This window comes from Haplochromis burtoni, unplaced genomic scaffold, assembly GCF_018398535.1.
Source record: "Haplochromis burtoni strain Fernald_Lab_line unplaced genomic scaffold, NCSU_Asbu1 Contig_76, whole genome shotgun sequence".
In the NCBI taxonomy this organism is placed as follows: domain Eukaryota; kingdom Metazoa; phylum Chordata; class Actinopteri; order Cichliformes; family Cichlidae; genus Haplochromis; species Haplochromis burtoni.
Genome location: NW_024582437.1, coordinates 236,040 through 245,275, shown reverse-complemented (window position 1 = coordinate 245,275; position 9,236 = coordinate 236,040).

The following is a 9,236-nucleotide window of genomic DNA, read 5'->3' as shown; positions in this document are numbered from 1 at the left end:
AAGCTCAATACACATCCATATGGAACTTTTCACACACAAGAAAGAAGCTGGAGCACCAGCTGAGGAAACACTTCAGCCCTCTTTGTAAAAGAAAACCCATTTTAAAAAGCCAAAAATATAAGCATCTTATCTGCTGATTCATGCTGACTGTAAACATAATGTTGATACATGTTGTCCAGCTATTGTTTAATTAGCACTCTGAGCTTTTCAGTATTTTGCATCACTGAAGATTGAATATATCCTTAAACACACACACACACACAGAGGGACAGGGAGTTGGCTAAAAAGTTTGGCTGTAAGAGACATCCCACCACCAGTTCCTGCAAGTCGCTTTGCAACCCACTTCCAACCCAACTCATCCTTTCATGCTTTTTCAGACTTAGCAAATATCACGACTGGGTTCACTGTTCACCAGCTCTGATGTTCCATGTTTGCACATGGAAGTGCAGGAAGGTCTGTAACAGTGCAGTGCGTATTAAAGCCATACAAATTATTGCACAACGTATACATTTTCTTTTGACAATAGAGGCACTGACTGAAATGATGTTTTAGCCCTTGATGTTCAAACTGCAGACACTTCAGATGCCCTTCTTTCCATGATTCTTTTGATGGAAAAGTTTTGAGAGTCTTGCTGTATTGCTTTAATCCATTCCTTCCACAGTTTTGAATGTCTGGAGGTCACTGGCAATCACTTTAGCAAGCTATCCATCTATCTTCTCCTCCTCTCTCTCGGCGGGTTTATGATAATCGTGAGAAGATTTAGGCCTTATCATAGTGGCTCCATGAGATCTTGGTGCCTGGCGAGGTAATGATAGCAGTGATGTATGCTTGTTGCTAGTTCCACAGGTGGAGATTGACAGTGGATGGGAATGATCATTATTTAGTAAGTTGCCGGTTCAGTCCCAAGCTCCTTATTTAAATGTCATAGTATCCATCTATCCATTTTGAACCCTAGATTACAATGTCTGTGATTAAAGAAAATTGCTAAAGAGCTGTATGAAAGCCTAAATGACTGAACGTGGCTCACAGTGTGTAGCTTGTCCAGTGATTAATCAGGCTAGAAATGTGTAATATAAATGCCATCAAACTGGAAATATTAGTACATTTCCAATTTAATGATGTGATGGTGAATTAGGCAGATTTTAGTCATCATTACTGCAATACTGTCATCTGTTACACAATTGGATTGTATGTTTTTACATGGCAGGAAACACCGTCAGTTGATCATGCTTGACAAACTGTATTTTGATTTGTAAATACTACACACACCTGTATGTTTTTATTGTTAAAGTGTAACTTTTAGTCTAACAAATGCAGCTTTCTGTTCAAGTTTGGCTAACACAGTTTGTGTGTATGCCAGAAACAGCCCAATGGCAGGTCACAGCTGGCCCCAAAAACAGCTAATGCACCCAAACAGGTGGCAGAAAGCACTATGTAGGGTCATCTCTGTAGAATTTCATTATAAAATAATAATTTAAATTGTAAAAAATATAGGAGGCCCCGGGGCCGACCTAGGACACACTGGAGAGATTATATCTCTCAGCTGGTCTGGGAATACCTTACCTTAGCTTTTAATCAATGCTCAGGTGGTACTAAGAGGCCCAAAGTGTGCTCAGAGCAGTCTAGCCATTTCACTCTGACTTCTAGCTTCACCAAGACATTGTCATCCATGAACTGAATAGTTTCTCTCTTTTTGGCTCATTCTCTCTAGAGTCTAGAGAGGTTCTCTATGGTCTAGAGTCTAGACCATACAGAACCTGATTGTGAAGGAAAATCCTAGTAGATAGCAGCAGCAGGTCAGCCCATCTGGCATCAACAACCATGCCATGTTCAAAGTCACTGAAATCACTTCTTGTCCACTCTTGAGGCTCATTTTGAACTTCAGGATGTTGTCTTGACTAGGTCTACATGCCTAAATGCATTGGATTGCTTCCATGTGATTGGTTGATTGGCAGTTGAACAGGTTTACTTAAAAAGGTGGTCGGTGAGTGTATGACTAGCCAATTTGCAAACAAAAACAGTCACTTCAAAAGAAGCCTAATTCCACGGGGGGAGGGGGGAGCAAACCAAGAATCCTCCCTAGCTAGCTCTCGTGTGAGGTGCTCAGGGGATCCCGCCCTAATCCTCTGACTCTCTGCATGCAGATCAGTTAAACACCCAACACTACATTTTTAACCTGAGGAAACAGTTAAAACACAGGTAAAATTGGCTGACTTGACACGATATTGAAATTAGCAATTGAAGTAGAAAGGGTTCGTTAAATTTGAGGAAAGACTCCATGTCCCAATGCTAATTTCACAGATATGTGTAAAAGTGCTGAATGACAGTGCGTAAAGTCGTCTTCTACGAAGTCTACCTTACAGGTGACCAGCTCATCTGTCGCAAATTGTTTTCAGCATCCTCCCTCTACTTTTATTGTCCACTGACTTGTTTCATAAAGGCTGCACTCCTGAGAGATTTCCTGAGGCGCCTAGCTGTGATTACACGGCTTCTTTCATACCACAGTCATTCTCTTTCTCTTCACATTTTGATTGGCTGAGGTAATGGAAACATTAGCCAGCATGGTCTTATTTTCCCCTCTTCAGTCCAGATTTTTCATGCCTCGCTTGATGCTTGTATGCACCATCAAGGTTTGTAGCTTACGCCTTAGAGTAGTTTTGCAGAAGCTGCGCTACTGACGAATAGGGAGCACTGAGATTCATTTTAACCACAAACAAATTCTACAGGATCTTAGCTCTCACAAAACGGCAACATGTATATTTTATTCACAACTTTATTATATCTTAATCTAATCTTATCTAATCTCTTTCCACTTTACACCATCTTAGGAAATATTGTCTCAAAACTTGCTTCACATCCAAATACCATAAAGGTTTTTAGTAACAGCATATTGAGAAAGTTACAGTCTGTATGGCACCACTCCTTGCTTTACATCTGGTATCTGACTATAAATAAAACCACAGAAATCATAGAAAACATACATGGAAAGATGAAAACATGAAAGATGAAAAGAAGGATTTTTTGTAGTGTTGCAAATTGTTTTATTGTTCCAGCATATATGCCTTTCCATATTCTACTAATCTTTAACATTGGAGTTCAGGAGCTTAATGAAGGGACAAAATAAAAACAAACAAAAACAGCCTCTATAAGTGGTTATGTTCCTTCATTTCAATTACCTTTATTGCTGTTTTGTGCTGGTGGTCCTGCTTTTCATTTGCTTTGTCGGGTTACTTTCTCTGATGTCGCCCTCTAGGACTCTGCAACAGCACATCAACATGATGTAACTCCTAGCCCCATACAGCCTCAAGTGTCTTAAAACAAAATGAAACATTTTGTTGCATTTTTTGTGCATGCTGTGGATGTTTTTTTCTGAATGTCAGAGCATTAAGATGAGGACCACTAAATTTAAAAGCATGTTGTCTGTTTAGGGGGTTTTGTGCTTGTTTGGATTTGCAGGGGAAAGGCTGTGTTTGTATCTCCCCCCCCAACTCAAACAAATTATATCCTAATAATGAAAAAGACTAAAACACTGACGATACTAAAATCAAACATTTTCAAACAGTAAAAGCTAAACCGAAATGAGCAAACTCACTCTGGAAGCTAAGAAGAAATGATTAAAGATTAAACAGCTGTGGGAACAGAGGACCATACAGGTAAATCAGCTTCAGTAGAAAAGAAACATTAAAAAGGGGGAATTCAAAGCAGTCTGAAGCCTGAGCAATTTGAAACCTTACCAATGTTTCGTATAATAATCCAACCCAGAACCTTAAACATACAATATGGCTAAAATAAGAAAAAAGCATTAGATGGGGTGGAGTTTGCATGTTATCTCCGTATAAGTGTGGATTATCTCGGGGCAATTTGTTTTTTTGATAACTTCTTGTCATAACTTCTTGCGTATAGTCAACGGCTTGCCCTGCATCAAGGAGCATTTCCTTTAGAGACATTCAGAGTGAGGCACTAAGTCTCACACTGTTTGATAAAGTCGCCCATCTTATTGTGGTCCTGAAAAGGTGTCTGCAAGGGCAAGGGTCAGAAATAGACTCCCATCAGAGAACATATTAACATAGGTTTTAGAATGTATTTGGTCATTTGCATGCAGGATAAAGACAGGTGACATTAATAAATATTTTGACATTAATAAATACTCCAAGAATCAATGTGTGTTTTTAAAAGTCTTCAGAGAAAAACCAGAAAGACAAGAGGCAATCTGATGTTTGTTTATCAGCAATATCATAGATATGTGTCACGGTCCGCAGTGGCTGACCGTGTGGAGAGTGTTTGGAGGACCCAGGTGCGGACACAGATGAGCAGACAAATTAACTTTAAACCTGGAACCTGACATGACATAGGGCGTGGAACACAGACAACGCAACACAGATTGAATGAAACACAGAGACTAAATACACACAAGGGATGATCAAGGGAAGTGGCCACACATGGGAGCACAGCTGACACACATGAACCTAAAGACAGGACAGGAGAAGTGAAACTAAATACACTGACATTGAACACAGACTTTCAAAGTAAAACAGGAAACATGGAGATTAGACATGACATGAACTTAACATAACCACACAGACATGACACATGACAGGTAGACGCACGAACCAGGGAGACTGAGTACAGGAGGAGATGACATAAACAACTAAGAAACAAAGGAGTAAACAGCAACCTAGAAATTAACTAGATGAACTAAACTAGGGCACAAATGAATACCAAAGATATATAAAAAAAACCTCAAACACTGGGTCACAAAACCCAGGACCATTACACATATGGCCTTGACAACAGATAAGCTCTTCCACTTTTTTAGCCTTTACTAATTTCCAAGATGATCATCAGAATCAGTAGGAGGCAAATGTGTGATGTCAGACAAAGTCAGTGTACGGACCAGTTAAAGTTTGTTTCTTAAAGTCAATTAGCAGATACATAATGACTGCCATAATGACTGAGTTACTGGATTGGAAAGAACAGCCATAATTCCAACCTCTTTGACCATCCTACTGCTGTCTGCTATTTGAGTTGTATAGTTCTCTTTTTTTTTCACTTTAACTTTGTATTTTTATGTTTTTGGAATTACTTCCTGGTTGTGATGTGATGAATCCCAATTTTTTTCAAAATGCCACCATAGTTGTTTTGCTAATCATTTGCACTCTTAAAATGAGAGGTAAATTAAAGTGAGAACAAATATTTATGTGCACATATCTTAAAATGTTGATACACACAAATTAGTGAATTTATAATTCTGCTTTTATTCTATTATATTAATATCCTTATTGACAGTTTGATCAGGATCACACAAGGTGTAGCTTGTCTTGGCTAACTACTGTTGCTAGCTAGTTAGCAGTAGCATATACATCTCAGTGAATTCCTCTTTAAGTCAAAGCAACGCCTTTCTAGAAGCAAATGTTTTTGAAGTGCCTCAGGACACATATTTGCACAGTTATTTTTAAATTATTATTAAGATGAAAATGAAAAAAAAAACAACAACTTTCATTTCAATTAGAAATCAATCTGACTCTGACTCTCTCATATTGTCTGTGGTCAAAGCAATATTTCTATGTGCACACTTGTGCTGGTGTATTTCAACTATTTTTACTTTTACAATATTTCACATCCTTTCACATCCAGCCTACAATGGTAATTTCCTCTCTGCATCATTTGGTGCTACAAAAGTATGTGAGGTGTTGTCTCACATATGCAAAATCCAGTGATAAAGGCAATAAAATGCCAAAAGGGAGGAGATGGTTGATATATTGAACAAGTATAGCAAATAGCTCCAAAACAAACATCACTCATTTTTATCACAGGCTGAGTGAAGTGTTGGGTCTATCAATTCAGTGAGCTAAAATCTTCAATAGCATGAAAAACAGCAGCAAAAATAAATATATTTTTTTAAAAGGTGACTATGTAGAGATATAAAATAACATAAATCACAGATGCATTGAAAGCTGAATTGTCTTGACATTTTTATCTCTTTCATTTTGGTCACTTTGGTGGTACTTTCTGTCTAGTGTAAGTGTAAACCTTAGTTCAACTTTGTTATTTTTCTTCCTATTTTTTGCCATATTAAAGCCAACCGTTGATACAATAAAACTGTAAATGAGCTCTGGAGAATGAACATGAGCTGTAATTTACTTTTGGAGCAAGTAGTTGGAATTGGCACTACAACCTGGTTTGCCTCTTACCTGTAATTATTTTTATTTAATTTAATAACTGTACAGTACTCTCTGTTTATAGTAACCATTGTCCTTAATGTAAATATGTAAGAAAAATTGTTTCTGTTTCTGTTTCTGTTCCGTGTCCTGTGTACTGTTTGTTTGTATATTTGTCTTTTTGGCTGCTGTTACAACCAAATTTCCTCTTGTGGGACAATTAAAGGATTATTCTATTCTATTCTATTCTTCTAATTTGAATAAGAGCTAAATTATCACAACAGTGTTCTTTGCACATTAAAATTTCTTTCTTGGCATTCTGCTCAGGGTTGAAACATAATTTCCCGTCTTGCTCCTCATATTCAAAATGGACATGAAAATTACCCGGCACTGAATATGTAATAGGGCTAGAAAGCTGAGCAGGGAATAAGCCAGGAACATGCCATCGGTGTAGCTGCCCACTGCTGAGGCGTATAATCCTCTTGGCTACTTCAGTCTGATTTCCTGTCTACTTTTCAATAGTTTGAAACTCTGTCAAAGCAATGTGGCTCTCCCAGGCCAGTGCATCTTTATTATCATTACTCCTTTTCACTGAATAAATGGGTCTAGAAGCAGTCGGTGGAAAAAGCTGGTACCTCTGTGGCTTTTCCTCCTATTTAGTAGTGTAATACTCTGACAGGAGTATAATCAAAGGCAGGTGTCTTGGCAAGCTTGAATTAGTTGCATGTCAGTATATCAACTGCTGGGGTTTACTCAGCTGTTTCTCTAATGAAGCTTTGATTTAGTGGTCACACATGAGAAATATGCTTAGGGACTAACTGTATAAAAGGTAGCACCAATTAATGTCAGTTGATATTTCAATCACCGTAAGATTCATTCACATTTGAACTCCATGAATATGGAAATATTATCCTGACCTTCTTGTAACATAATTACTATTATTGTGATGTAAATGAGGTGGAAAGCACTCAAAGACAGCAGCATCTGGGTACTGGGGCACCGGATTTAATGTATTCTCATTAGAAACAATTTAATGCAGTTCAAAACTGTACACTGAGTTCACTGAGCAGAATAACTCACTTTGCAGCTGGTGGTGCTACCTGCATGAGTTGCAAACTTGGCTGATCATAAATTTTTGGTCTTTGTTTTGTAATGGAAAAGGTTTGAGCCAGACTCAGAATTAATACCTCACACTCTCATTGCATTGCCTGGCTCGGGGTTCTGCCACTGGACTCACCTCACAGACATCTAGGTTGTCCTCTATGCCAGAAAGCTTATTCTAAACTGGAAATTCACTTGCAAACTCCCCAAACTCTTTGAGTTTGAATGAGGGAATGAGAAGAAAAGACAAGTTCTTTAGCGCTTCATCCTTTTTGCATGGTAGTTATGTATGTATTCCTTCTTTGAGGAGGTCACTGATTATGTGCATATATTCTTGGAATTATTTGTTTGCATGTTTCTTTGACTTTCCAGGTTTCACCTTGACCTGTGTTAGAGCCCTGAAGGTGCTGTTCAATGGTTTCTTCTTTTCAGCTGCAGCAATGGCTGAAATGGTTTTAGAAATGACAACTGAACCTTTCACCATCACTTGGCAGTGAAGGTGGGCTTTGCATTTTTATTCCAGTTCAAAGAAACTGGGCGAATGGGTGGGCAGTGTGAATATGTAATCAGCTCTGTTATAATACTCCCGACCCTCAAATCTGAACCTGACAGATGACGAACTCACTGAAATTTTGTGAAACATTCTGCTTTCCCATCACCGTGTTTTTGATTGCGCAAGAACAAGTTCTACGAGTGTCAAGCATAAAAAAAGAAGCAGGAATAAAGATTAAAGGTTGTGCTATGAAGCCGTACTTAGGTACAGACAACTGTTCAAATCTGTGTGGCATGTTCTCATCTTTAACATGCTAATGTTTGGTAATTATTTGCCATGTTCACTCATTGGAGTAGATCATGAGCTGAATTATTGAACAAGCTATAATTCTGAGCTGAAGTGCTAATAATTTATCCTAAGTAGGCATGAATATCTGTTGGAAAGTTTATGGAAATTCATTCAATAGCTGTCAGGACATTTCACAAAGAGCCACATACTTGAACCTCAGGGCAGCACAAGATAAAAAAGACCAGTGATCATCAAAGCCATCTCGATTTATCCTCTGAGATTCATGCCCAAAATTTTAAGACAATCCACCCTTAGAGAAATATCAGCACTATGCAGTCTGGAACAGAGGCACTATCACTGTAAGGCCACAATGCTTACATTGCTAAAGTCATATGCATTTTTTTCTTTTGGACAGAGTGTGATAGGGGAAAATAATTGTTACACATACATACTTTCCATAATCTGATCTCAGTATTAGTTTTAGGTAATCTTTCACACCTGTGAGCCAGTATACTAGCTGAAGTAGCAGATGACCTGGAAAGGAGCAGAGGTCAATCACAGATATATGCAATATTCAGAAACACAAGACTTTCCTTCTCCTTATTTACTGCCCCCAGAACATCTGAGCAATAAGCAGTGTGAACTTCTCACATGGTTTGCAGTGCTGCATTTTAGTTTGCTTGGGTTTTTTTTTTTTTAGCATTAAAAGAAACTGAAGAAAGGAAAGAGTTATAGCTTTGAGACACACTTTGTTTGATTCTGTTTAGCTTATATTTATACTCCCGTTCCCAAAAATATTTAGTTGCAGTTTCTAGTTAGAACACGTTGCAGGTAACAATCAAAAAAGAAAAGCAAGTCAGTTTGACAAGTCAGGCTAAAAAGGAATAGATCTGCATACTGAAGAACGTGAGCCTGAGTCCATAGTTTAAAACATTCTGTGGCAGACTGCCTATCTGGAGCACTGGGACATTTACCAGTGGCCAGAGGGTCATTTTAGCCTGACAAGAACAGCCAGCTGGAGCAGTGATAAAATAACAAGCAGGGATGAGCTGGTAGACATCTCAAAATTCACGCATCAGTTGTCATCCTCCTGCTTGTCCAGTTAGAACACTCTCTGCTTCCACCCGAATGTAATTTTATTCATCAAAAAAGATACAATAATGAAAGCTACAGATGAATTTGATGGATAATATTAT